This window comes from Mercenaria mercenaria, chromosome 2, assembly GCF_021730395.1.
Source record: "Mercenaria mercenaria strain notata chromosome 2, MADL_Memer_1, whole genome shotgun sequence".
Taxonomy (NCBI): domain Eukaryota; kingdom Metazoa; phylum Mollusca; class Bivalvia; order Venerida; family Veneridae; genus Mercenaria; species Mercenaria mercenaria.
Genome location: NC_069362.1, coordinates 87506729 through 87521586, shown reverse-complemented (window position 1 = coordinate 87521586; position 14858 = coordinate 87506729).

The following is a 14858-nucleotide window of genomic DNA, read 5'->3' as shown; positions in this document are numbered from 1 at the left end:
TTTCCCCTGTCTCTTGATGCTAAATGGTTAAATAATGCTGAAACAATGAACGCGACAAAACATCATTGTCTTTTGAAATCACGTTATGGGCGTCATGGTGTTACGTGTCAGTAACCACTCAAAATCTATAGTTTTATCTTGAAAGTAATGGATTTTGAGCATTTGACTTAACTTCAAACAACCATTATGTGCTAAAATAATTTTCAAGAATATTACACTATTTTGAATAATGATCAATATTTTGCAGCTTTTATATTGAAATGTGTGGAATGGTTGGTGATGTCAGATTTTACTAGGAAGATAGGTGAGTGCAAGGTAAATTAGCAGAGGCAATTTTCAAATAAAATAGGCAGCTTGACTGTTTTATCTGTGACGCGTATTTGCTACTTTTTCCATGGCTAAATAGGTATTAATATACCAATACTAACTAAAATTGTCCATAATTCAGTAGAAATTGCGATATCGTGATTCTAAATTAATGTTACTGTGGAAACAAACAAAACGGCATTTATATCTCAGGCTTTGGAACGAACACAGTTTCGGCTTTCTAACTGTATTCAAGATGACTTGCGATAATAATAACAGCAAGCAAATATTTTCCCCCATGAAAAGGTCAGATTGCATACTATTATATTTCCTTTTCATAATTGAAAATAAAACAAATATATAACTGAACACTTACACATAGAAAGTAAGGCTACGCAGGTCTAGCTATAAGCTAGAGTAGTTGTAATAGTTGTAGTAGAAAACGTGTTTTCTTTAACTCTATGTATTTGAAGCTATCTGTCGAATTCTGAATCCAGCTAAAAATGGCGGCTTTAGAGTTTTATGATTCGAAAAGGGATACTGAAAAAAGCGAAAAACGAGTTAATTAAGAGAGTTGTGTTTTGTGCAGCGTACTTTTCTTTTATAAAAAGTGAACATCCCTTCTCCGTTCTCTTTTTCTACCGTACAGATTCTTTATGTGAATTTAAATCTCTGAAAATATGATATTCTAGAAAATGTCGAAATAACGCTTTAATGAAAGTATATTGAAAGGAAGAACAGTTTAGTTTAGTAGTGTTCAATCTATTAGAACTGTTGTTTATTTGTTTACTGGGTTTAACGCCAAACCGACATAATTATAGTTCATATGGTAACTTCCCAACTTTTCACGTGGAAGAAGACACCAGGGGCCCCTCCATACATTATTTCACCACGAGCGGCCACCTAAGGTTTGTAGAACTACTGACCGTCCGTAGGTCAGCTGGATGGCTTCCTCACATGAAATCTTTTACGCAAGGCTTGATCCCATTCGGGTGAGGGGCAAGTGATTAGAAGTCATCGACCTTAACCATTTGGCCAGGAAGGCCGACATAATTGTTACTTAATAGTCATGTTCAATTTATACATGTATAATGTTAGGTTTTAAGTTCGTATTTTTTGGAATTTATAATGCAAAGCGTCTTTAAGTAAGTAGGTTACCTTAATATTTTTATGTGCGCATGTCCCACCGGAAGCTAACGTGACGATTTACGACGACGTTTACGCCAAACTAAATGTGATTTTATATCCATTTTTCTGAAAACAAATAATGAACATGTCTCCGATCTGATGCTTTATGGTTTAATAAAAAATGAATGCAAAAAAATGAATAAATTACCGTCATTGACGTCATGACGTTACGTGTCAGTGGCCGCGCAAAACCAACAGCTTTTATTTTGAAAGTACGTAATTCTGTGCATTTTCTTTATTTGGACTATTTTCAAACAGCCATTATTTGCTGAAATATTTTTTGAGTCTTTTGCTCTGAATAATTATCAATATTTTGCTTCTTTTATGTATATATATTGAAATGTTATGCGGAATGTAAGAAAATGGAGGATGGTAACCAATGTTATTTGGAATATAGTTTGGTGAAAGGTTACTTGTTACGGCCATTTTCAAATAAAATGGTTTGTAATATCTATTTTTCAGTTTCCGTTGATAATTTGTTACTTATATACTAAAAACTAAGCTCTAAAATTGTTCACATTTCAGTAGAAAATTGTGGTGTCTTGAATTGAATTGATGTTACCATGGCAACGAAGCCCGTGACCTATATATCTAAATGCAAAATTCAAAAGCGTTTACACTGGTCTATTTGCTGTAAGTATTTTAAACTGTGAAATTTGTTTGAATCAATGCAAATAACACGAAGATAAAACTTATGTTAGAAATAATATGTTTTAAAGCTACATTAACAAAAAAGATAATTTTATCCAATGTTTTTTAATAAGAAATTACGACAAAAAGTAAGATATACGCTATTTTAAACATCTCTGTTGCCATGGTTACTTTAAACTTTAAAAAAGACAGGGTACCGTGTAAAGTGCTTGGTATTTTGCTAATAATATTACCAAAATATTCCATGTTGATAATTAACAGAATGGCACTGAAGCCGTCGAAAACCCCGTTTTTATACATAGTTGTTTAAAAATGAGAGAAATTGCGTTACCATGGAAACACGAGTCCCGCGACATATACATTTTAAGCTTATATTAGAAAGCTAACGCGCATACTAGTAAAATTATCAATTATGCAGACTTCTACGAATATCAAGGAAACTAAAATACACTGAAAAGTGTAAAATATCCGTATTTTCCTTCTTCTTTCAATATAAAATACCTTTGGGGGGTCATGTTTTTCAAACCTGGATAAAAATTGAACTTGAATGGACAGAGATAAACGAAATTGAGATTGTAGCAGTTAAAGCATTAGATTACACGAAATACAAAAAATTGCTGCGGTTCAACTAATTTGAATTTACCCTGGTAACAAGGTAACCTACCTCCTTAAACTAAATCTGAGAGCTACTGTGGTTACAATATTTGCTGCAAGGATTAAGTGAGTGAAATGTTTCACTGTAACAAAGATGGCTGTACTTTAAACTAAATTATTACATGAGTACCTATAAATAGTAACAATTTTGTGCTGAAAATGCACCTATTATCGCATTGCGTCATGCATTATCTCATTATCATAATGAATAGATCCTATCTCTCAATCAAACCAACAATATTAGCCAATAAGATAAAGCGTTATCAGTCGATCCGTAGACTTTGTTGCTAAGACGCTATTGTGTCTCACAAGCTTACCGTAAATAAGTACATACAGACTGTAAAGTTCTAAATATAACAGTATTCTTTTACGTTCTCTTCACGGCCCTGTGTAAAAACAAGAGATGCTTTACATATTAAATGTAAATATGACTCATAGAAGTAAGAAAAGAAGTGACCGCATGTAATAAATAATTGAGAAAACCCATGTAGCATGTTCATTTTTCAAGTTTATCATTTCTTGTAAAATTACAGCTGTGGATAAATTGGTTCTCAGACAGGTGTCACAGGATTTTCATCGATTTTCTACTCGAGAAAACGAAATATAAGGCAAATAAAACATATACATGTGAACGGCGATCTCCAAATTTCGTCCACACTCTACATATTTGGTATAAGAATTTTAATGCTAATATTCGTGAACTGAATTTTTACTTTTTTCCTAAGAATATCAGAAGTAATGTCGAATGCATTATTATTATTAGTTTCAGCAACACTTAACATATTTCATGTAAGAATTTTAATGCTAGATATTCCGTGAACGGAATAGTAATGTTGAAATCGTTATTCATTTTTCTTGCCTTATTGAATGCTGCAGATGGTGCGTGGACCAACTGAAACAAAGTAAGATTGTTATGAAAGTGATGTTGGTTACGTTACCACCATTAGAAAAAATAGCCAGTAACAGGAGGAGCCATAGAAAATAGGGCCTAACGCCTAACTAACATAAGTTAATGTTCTGGTTCTGATACATGAGATATTTTTTCATGGGAATCAGCATGCATTCGAAATATTTGTTTTGCATCTTTTTACAACTTGTTATGTATACATTTCGGAATTATGGGTGTGAGTGTGCGCGTGTGTGAGTGTGTATGCGCCTTCAATTGCGGACATCAGTCCGAATTAACAGCAACAATTGGGTACTTCCTTTGCAATTGAGGACTGTCCCATTTGACACAAAATGCTTGATTTTACCTGAAACATGTAAAAAATTGATAAAAATGATGAGTCCCTGGTTGCCGGCCCCTAACAACGGGTGGGTCGTCGGTGCGTAGCATTTTTAAATGTCGACATATTATCAGTGGGTTTCCGAGTGGGTTGCGAGAGTCTTCATTTGCACTTAAAAATTCAGTCTCAAGTAAATAACTTTATTTTTTATTCTGGGATATCGCCAAATATCGTCATAAACATATTGAAATGATAGATCCTATTTGCTTCGAAAGGTGTTTAAGTTTTTCTACTGTGGATCATCGCCAGAAACTTTTAGATGATACACACCTGAAATTGTCACATATTTTCGCAGTACAAAATTGCGTGTTGAAATGCGGAGATTTTGTAGTCTTACCTTGTTCAGTCTGACATAATGCTGACTGGCAATGAACCCTCTCGGATTCAAATCTTTTTCGGAAATACCAGTTAAGTTACAGGTTATTTTTCGGATTTTCCCAAACGTTTTAAATTAGAATCTACGGATGGGGAGTGGGCGTATTTTATCAGTAAAAGCACTCCGAACAGTTCATAGTACATGTACCCATGATGACTGATTATCCATTGAAGAAACTGACGATATTATATCATAAAAGACATACTGAAAGGTAAATGCCGGTTTTATTAGGTAAAGTTGCCTAAATATATGATATTTGTTTCTTTACTGGTATTTTGCGTGCTTTGAGTTTATTTTCTTTACTTCGGTCAATATAAGATAATGTCGGGGAAACCCGGAACCAAAAGGTATTTTTTATTATGTTTCCTTATTCTCTGTTCCTGTTACATCGAATACAGCTCTCAGACTTGTTTAGGAAGTTATAATGAGACGGACTTACAGTAATATAAATATTAGCCATAGATTGTAAGTTGGCACAAGACCACAGTTCACAATACGGAAGTGGTTACGCGGAAAATAGTTCCTCTGTTTGATGATGAATATTGGTGAATTTTTGAGTGAAAGACCTGTAATAAATGGCATGATTTAATAGAGGAGATATGAACTAGTAGGTACATGTACAATTTGACAGAATGAGAATGTCAGAATATGCCTAACATGACTTTTTGATAGGGCCTGTTTTGCCTGTTTGCGGCCATCTAGAGAGTATTCTTTATAGGCATGTGATTTGGTTCAAAATAGTGGAAAAAAGAGCCGGTCAACCATTAAGCAATAACAAGGCGTCTTCGGTGTTTGACAATATTCTGAACGAGTACCTTAAAAATGTTCGCCCTAGTATGTTGTCAGTATTTTGTAGTTTGTTCAATATCATTTTGGACTCGGGTATTTTTCCCGATATCTGGAGTAAAGGTGTTATTTTTTGTACAAGAATAAAGGTAGCATTAATGACCCTGACAATTACAGGGGCATAACTATATGAAGCTGTTTTGGAAAGTTGTTCACATCTTTATTAAACACTAGGTTAAACACTTTTTTAGATGTCAATAACATATTGTGTGAAGAACAGACTGGATTTAGAAAACATTATAGCACTGTTGATCATATATTTTCTTTAAAAATGTTAATAGATAAGTATTTTGTCAATAATAAAAAACTGTACTGTGCTTTTGTGGATTACCGAAAAGCCTTCACTCAGTCAATCGTATTGCTTTAAAATTATTCTCAACATGTATGATAAAGCAAAGTCTTGTGTAAAATCAAACAACACTCTATCTGATTTTTTTTTGTGAGTCATACAGGAGTTAGACAAGGTGAAAATCTCTCTCCTGTTCTATTTTCTTTATTCTTGAATGATTTAAATAGCTTTATGTCTAGTAAATTTCATGGTCTCAGTTATTATCTGATAACGTTAGTCATATGTTAAGTGATAATGATGTTGAAGTTTTCTTCAAGTTATATTTGCTATTATATGCTGATGACACAGTCATCTTAGCAGAAAACCCTAATGACCTCCAGTCAGCTCTTAATGCTACGTCAGAGTATTGCACCTCATGGGGGCTAAAGGTTAACAACGCAAAGACTAAAGTTGTCATATTTTGGAAAAATAAGAGAGGTATGCGTAATGCTCCAGTATTTCAATTTGAGGGTGATATTTTAGAAATTGTTGACCACTTCTCATACCTAGGTATTCAATTTTCATTCAATGGCAAGTTCGGTAGAACTAAGGCTCATTTAGTTGATCAAGCACGTAAAGCTATGTTTGCTGTTATTAGTAAATTCAGGAAGTTGTTTTACCTATTGGTTTGCAGTTGCACCTTTTCGATACCATGGTTACTCCTATTGTCTTGTACGGCTCAGAGGTATGGGGTGTGTGTGTGTGGGGGGGGGGGGGGTCGAAAATTTAGATATTGTTGATAAATTTCAGTTGAAATATTTGAAGAGTACCCCTAATAACATATTATATGGTGATCTTGGTATTTTACCATTTTCAAGTCGTATTAAATGTAGAGTGGTAACTTTTTGGAGTAAGGTAATAAGCTCCAAGGAAGATAAAATTTGTAATATTTGAAAACATTGCAAGAGAACAAAGAACTTGTCATTTGTGTAACAGTAACATTTTAGGAGATGAATCTCACTATCTTTTTGATTGCAAATATTTCAAAGTTGATAGAAAAAAAAATATACTAGTAGATGAATATTATTTTAAATATCCAAATACGCTCAAATTTTCTAGCCTTATGAACAATGACAATAAGAATACTTTGTTAAAACTGGCTGTTTTCTGTAAGAAAATTATCTGTCTGCTTTTAGATAAATAGTTAGTTCTCATCCTTCACATTATCAGTTACTTCAGCAACGATTTGTCATGTTTTAAATGCCATTCTGTTTTTGTTACAATGACTTGTTATTGTTATAATTGTTGTCAGATTCCCTTATGGGCCTTGACTTGATTAATAAACTGTAAACTGTAAACCAATGTTTACTGTGGCTGGATTTTTTTTCTCTTGAATAGTTCTGTTGAGTTCAGGTATTTTTATGGGCGTTGGAATGCATGCAAAATTACTATAGTGTCCAGTGCATATATAGAACATATAGTAAAAATAACTGTGGTCTTAGGCCAGTTAACGAGTCCTAATTAATATAATGTCATTTACCCCACGCACTTGTTCCATTGTTATCAACAGAAAATCTTTTTTTGAATCTATTTCAATGCTTTTGATTGAGATGATATCTATGAATCATCAGAGGAATGTTGCAGCTATTTCAACAAATTTGCAGGAAATGAAAATAAAATAACTGCAATTTGAAATTATCACCCATGTTCAGTAAGTGTACAGACAATTAAAACATTAAAAAAAAAGGATTAGATCACCACTGGAATGTAGCTAAGGGACATGTGACACAAGACGCTTTATCATCTGCAAAAAGACGAATTATAGAACCGATGTTCAAAACAATGTCGTTAATGTAAGTTAGAAATAACAAAAGTCCTAGAATAGATTCTTGCGGGACACCAGCGTTAATGGTCGACCAAGAGGAAGATGCATTTGCGTACACAACTCGCTGCTTACGCAAGGAAAGGTATCAGGATAGCCAGTTCAGAAGTAAGCCCTTAATACCTAGAGAGGATAACTTATGGAGAAGTCCGCGATGCCACACCCTGTCGAACGCCTTCGAAACGTCACAAAACACGGCTCGAACTTCTTTGCCGTTATCGAGAGCATTGCAGATGTCGTTATGAAGATAGACCAGTTGGTCCACTTTAGAGTCACCTTTGATAAAGCCTGATTAAAGACAAGTAAGAAGATTGTTTTGAGTGAGACAGTTGTAAAGATATTTGTGAATACACCGTTCCATAAGTTTGCCTATGCAGTTAATAAGGGAGATTGGTCGATAGTTCGAAGGTTTAGGGGGATCTGATTTTTAAAAACTGGAGTAACATTTGCTAGTTTCCAGGACGAAGGGAAGAAGGCATGCGTCAATAACTTGTTGAAGAACTGCGAAAGAGGTTCAGAAAGTTCTGCTTTACCTTCTCGAAAAGTTTAGGGTTGATGAGATCAGGTCCACAGGCTTTAGAAGGATCAATGAGGGATATAGCATCAGAGACGTGTGTTGGTGTTATAAGAATATTTGATAGGGTAGCTGTAGTAAAAGCTATTAGCTATTTTCGAGCTAGAGGGTACCACTCGCAGGCTAAACGGAACACCGTAGGTTATTAATAATGCTTTTTAACCCTAGTTGAAAATTTATTGCAATTTTGTTTAGCTATTGTATATATTATAAAATACACGAAGGGTATTCAAAACGTTATGATACGGAAGACAGAACAGTTTTATGTTTTTACCATATACGTTTCATATACATAAGACATAAAAATATATGTTTAAAACTGCTTTTTATATTTAGCTCACCTGCTCAGGTGAGTTACTGTGATCGCTCGATGTCCGGCGTCCGTCGTCTGTCTGTCTGTCGTCTGTCTGTCAACATTTAGCTTGTGTATGCGATAGAGGCTGTATTTTTCAACTGATCTTCATGAAATTTTGTCTAGGTCGACTTTGACTTTGGGTTATCTGGGATAAAAAAACTAGGACATTAGGTCAAATCAAAGAAAAACCTTGTGTATGCAATAGGGGCTGCATTTTAAACTTGATCTTCATGAAATTAGATCAGAATGGTTGTCTAGATGAAATCTAGGATGACTTTGAATTTGGGTCATCTAGGATCAAAAACTAGGTCACCTGGTCAAATTAAAGAAAAATCTTGTGTAGGCAATAGGGGCTGCATTTTACAGTGGATATTCATAGAATTTAGTCTGAATGATTGCCTTGATAAAATCTAGGTCAAGTTAGAATATGGGTCAACTGTGGTCAAAAACTAGGTCACTAGGTCAAATCAAAGAAAAATCTTGTGTATACGATAGAGACTGTAGTTTTCATTGATCTTCATGAATTTTGGTCAGAATGATAGCCTTGATAAAATTAAGGTTAAGTTTGAATATGGGTAATCTGGGGTGAAAAACTAGGTCACTAGGACAAATCAAAGAAAAACCTTTTGTATGTGATAGAGGCTGTATTTTTCAATTGAGGTACATGAAATTTGGTCAGAATGATTGTCTTGATGAAATCCAGGTCAAGTTCGAATGTAGGTAATCTTGGCTCAAAAACTAGGTCATAGGTCAAATTGAAGAAAATACTTGTTTACACTTAAGAGACCACATTTTCCGTCCAATCTTAATGAAAATTGATAAGAATACTTGTTTCCATGAAATCACTAGGTCAAACATGTTCACACTGTTATAGTGTGTTTCTCAGGTGAGCGACCTAGGTCTATTTTGGCCCTCTTGTTCATTGTTACATACTATTAAGGTGCTTCAAGGGTCATCTCATGGACTGTATTTGTACATTTTACTGTTACAGTCGAAGTCCCCTAAATGGTCACTTTCACACGATTTTCTGTCCCACATTCCGAGAAACTGTTAAGTCTTATATTATATACATCAATGCAAAACGTGTAAGTTCTTTCATATCTTGTTTTTGTTGAATCTATAACCGCAATATTCGGCGTGATTGAGAAATATGATATACATATCATTAGAATTACACTATTATGCTTATATCAGGGTTATATATTTTCAATTCCATTTATTGTACGTACACGATTTGTACATGTAGCGGCGATAAAAGATCTAAAAGGAAGAGACACATTTACGCAGTCTCACTGAAATGTTGCCACGCAACAGTGTATACATGTTTGTGTAACTGTTTGAGATTTACACAAAAATACATTAACTGAAATAAAACTATATGGCATGACGACCAGGACAAAACTAACAAAGAAAGAAACACAGATGAACAACACCTGGATGGGGAATTTAACCAGTTTAATTCTACGCATCAAGAAGACGGATTCGAATATGATAATTATTATTGTAGTGTGGTAATGCATTCTTCTTGCAGGTTCGATTAGAATACGGTCTTTAGGGTACAATTGCAAATAACAGTAGTTATATTTACATGCACTATATATTTTTTGCACGGAAAGCAAAAGGCGTTTATTTTCGTATAAACAACTTTGTTGTAATAATTTCAAGGACGAGTCTTTCCGCGAGATTGCACGCGCAATCTGGCGCCATTCATAAAAATATGTATAAAACGGCGTCGTTCGCAAAATTATCTCACTACTGGACACCAAACTTGTAAAAAGAACATTACATCATAGCTAAAACTCCTTTTCCTGACGGTAAAAATCAAAATAGAACCGATACGACTAAATAACTTTCATTGGATTTAACGACATTTTTGATAAAATCTTGGAACTGTAATTTTGTCAGAAGGTGAATTACAACTGAAGGTGGGCGGATCTTCTCGGCTGTTCTATTTAGATGTTTAAAAAATCGATATTCTGATATTTATTTTGATTTCTGATACTCCTGGAAAGCAGTCTACTTATTTTGTAGCAAGCTACCGTAAGAAATATAATTATAAGGATTGAATACAATTTAGTACGTTTATAAGGATATAAATCACAGTGGGATTTCTTGCAAACAATCCATTAATCGCGCTTCTTTGCAAGAAGTTCCAATGTGGTTTATACACTGAAACGCACAAAAATAGCATTTAATTCTCAATACATGCATCTGATACATTTTCAAAATTTGACGTTAAGGTTTTTCTGCACGTTCGGATTGAAATGTTTTTCTACAATGTAGAATTTGCTTCAACCCCATTTTTTTAAAACTTCAGAATATACTTAGAAAATATAGGAAATAAAAACGATGGGTCGCGGGCTTGAATTTTTGCTAGACTGATTTGAAAAATCAGAACTTTCATAATATTTTTGCGAATAGATTTTTTTTCTTCAATGTAGATTTTAATGAAACTTCTCACAGTCGTAAGCAATCTGACTGAAGTACTTGATCTTCTAAACGAAGATCTGAGAACGACCCATTCACATACGTCTTCTGTATATTTTGGATTTCCAGTATTGCTATTTTTATTTTAACCAATGAAACGACTTGTTAGAATGTCAAAGAGTAAGAAAAATGTGCAGTTATTCCAGGGCTCGAACTCGGGACCCCTCGATTACTAAGCAAGTGGCCTACCGACTGAGCTAACCGGCTATCTGACACATTCCGACATAAGAATTGTAAATATCAAAAGTCAAGGCTACAGGTAGATTTGCTAAATTTTGTAAGTTAAGCTCTGATTGGCTAGCGAAAGGGTCGTCAGAACGAGGCTATGAATAGGTCGTTCTCAGATCCTATGCGTAGCGTAATAGGAGGTGTACTTTAGTCAGATTGAGTCGTAAGTACACAACACATATGGTTTATAAGGTGGGGAAATAAAATGTATAGGTCCGTGTGCTTATTTGTGAGATATTTAACCATGATTAATGTGAACCGCACATATCAAGTTAATTTTAAGATATTATTTTGCATTAATTAACGTGTTAGATGTTTTAGTATCATAATCTAACTTTGGCAAGATAGTAACAATGCTATTGATATAAATTTACTCACAGGTTGCCAAAATTTCATAAAATGATTTTCATTTACGTACGCCTAATCCAGATAACTGACATTATGCGATCATTTCCGGTTTATCAAACATGCAGAACTACCTTAAACAGTAGGTAGTAAAATGTGAGAGAAAAGTAAATGGAATGTGTCTGCCCGCTTAGATCAGTAGGTACAGCGTTGGTCTACGGATCGCGGGGTCGTGAGCTCGATCCTCGGACGGGGCGTATGTTCTCCGTGACTATTTGATAAACGATATTGTGTCTGAAATCATTAGTCCTCCACCTCTGATTCATGCGGAGAAGTTGGCAGTTACTTGCGGAGAACAGGTTTGTACTGGTACAGAATCTAGGAACATTTGTTAGGTTAATTGCCCGCCATTACATGACTGAAATACTGTTGAAAACAGCGTTAAACCAAAACAAACAAAAAAAAGAACAAATGAAATATATTCATTAATTCGCATTTTGCGCCTTTAAAAAAACAAGGTCGATGTATAAAATAGCTATAAATATGTGATAGTGAAATTGACTCTTTAACTTGATTTTGCAGTTATTTGTAAAGTTTGTTAACAATACATAAATGTCTAAAGTGCATTTACTTTAAGAGTCTTAATCAAATAATTAAATAAATATTGGCGAAAAGTGTATTGCGTTCGTTAAGTATAAGATAATCTTAATTCAAGGGATTTAACGCCATGTTGTAAAATTTAATATCTGGACATTTACTTCTTTGATCTAAAACAAAAGAAATGTAACAGGTATATTAATTTTGTTTCCATTTTGGCATGAAATATGAGTGTTTCTCCTGATAAGTTTAAATAACAAAGTTGTTCCTACCATCTAGGTGCGAATCACAGAAAGTAGTTTCAAATGTACTTTTCTACAAGAAAATTAACTATCTGCATCATTTCTGAAAACAATCTATTTGCGTATCAGATTTATGAAGGGACGATAATGTGTTTGAAAGAAAATAGACCGTAATTACTTTCACACACGCTATCGTTGATGTCTACAAGGAAGTCTGTATCTCTTCGATATCTGTCAGCAGTTTTTCAGATGCTTACCTAATTGATTTATGGGAATGGCCAATTCGCGAGTAATATTGAAACGCGGTCACGATCATATCGCTATTATATAAGATAAATTATCAAAAAGCTACATGTATTATTTAGCACGTGGCCAGGGAGCGACAACTCGATATGGGCACTCTAGCTATCACAAAGCTACTGAGGAGTTGGATGTAATGAAATAATATTGAACATGCGTAACTACTACGCTTAACATGAAACAAGAAAAGGGAATTTTGTTTTGTCCAATTTATCTAGCATACATTAAAAGACTAACGTACATTCTAGGAGATAAAATCACTGGCACCAGACCAGAAAGAAAATGCCTCTGTACATGTATAACCTATCCCTAGGTATTCTATAAAAGAACCATGGTCATGATCCGGTAAATTGCACTAACCCATTTCAATCGCACATTTCTCATCTAAAGCGCAGTTCGGTGAATGGGTACATAGCATATTGATCAAGCAGTGATTTATCTTCCATCGTGCACCAGTTACATCGTCTCCATATTTCATATTGCAAAGGTACTCCACATAGTTTATGCTTTCGTCAACGTTACAGAAAAAACTTGTTTGAACTTCCCTAATGAACATCCGGTCTAGAGGTCATAGCAATGTGCAAATGCTTGGCGAAATGTAAACAAGTAAAAACAGGATACAAACTATTCAGTTACACAGTTTTACAATATCTGTACTGTTTATTTAATTCATATTTCACATTTGTGTTGCATATACACATTTTAGCGTACACGTGTAGTTAAATGACAACTGACATACATTTTCACATAAGCCAATCAGAATGGTTTTGTAACCTAGACTGGAACTTCACTAGGGAAGTTCAAACAAGTTTTTTGTGTAACGTTAAAAAAAACTAAAAACTACGCATTGTTTCTCTAAGATAAGAAATATTGAAGAAATGTGATCTATACACAATGGAAGATAAATTACCACTTGATCAATAGCCATAGTACACATTTACCGAACTGCGCGTTTTAGGTATGAAATGTGCGATTGAAATGGGTTAGTATATTTTTCCGTTCATGACCATGGTTCTTATAGAATACTTAGGGGTAGGGTATAACATGTACAGAGGTATTTTCTTTCTGGTCTGGTGCCAGTGGGTAAAATTTGCCATTTGCAGATGCCATTACCAAAACGCATAAGGGAGGAGACTGTTCGCTAAGTGCAATGAACATTTATAACATTTATTATGTGCTTCCTTGCTTCATAGTTTTTGAAACAACATAGCTTCCCGTTTTTCTGTTTCTATGATTTAATAATAATAATTGTCAGTCATGCATTAACAAGCTTTGTGCTTTTTGTGCTACACAACATTTGGTGATTGATTGTTGCTGACAAAGCAAGAACTTGGTATTTAAACAATGATCTGAGCTGATACAGATTTCTAAACTTGTCCCCAGTCTAAAATACAATAAGCTTCGTCTATTACAAGGTATCTCTTCTTGCTTACAGAAAATTGTGTCAAGATCTTTGTCAGTAGGTGCTTGTTCAGGATGGCAAAACAGAAAGTTTAACTTGTGGACTTCAGTTTTAAAATATCCTTATCACCGTACAAACCGAAACCGCTTTTTGCATCCAGTTTATCAACTTGATGTTTTATTACGGCATTAAGAGAAACAATTACTGTGACAGCTATGTTCTCATCAATGAATAGTAAAATTTCATATTTCAAAGAATTCCCGTATCCTATTCAATCTTTGCCAGAGAGAAGGATGTGTATGACTTTCTTTTGGATATCCTTCAACTTTGAGATGGCACTGTTGCATGCCTGGTTGTATTTGCAAGACCTCTGTCACAAAAACGCATCTAAAGTTACAAACACTCTGAAAAACTATTCCTCTAACATGGCTAAATTTGATTACCAGTTAAACAAAGATGAAGTTCAACCTATGTCTATTCTCAGTAAACAAAGTTGATGGACAGATCTTTTTACAGATTTTATTATGATTATTGCATCAATTATGACATCCAATGATGTCTTGTTCATTACTTTTCAGATAAATGAGGTCCAGCATAATGTTTATCAAAATATTTCAATGAGCACGTAAGAAAGAAAACAATCAAGGCCTTTGTGAAGTTTAATGCTAAACTCTGAACCTTGATAAATCAGGCAACAGACCACTTACTAATGAAGGGGAAATGAAAATATGTTAGAATGTATGTAAAATAGAAAAAGCGGAAACTTCACAGCTCGCCCAACACGACAAAAACGAAAATGTTGCAGGCCCGGCTCGATTGAGCCTGTACATGGACGGTAGTGGAAACGCACAAGTTAAACATATACACTGAC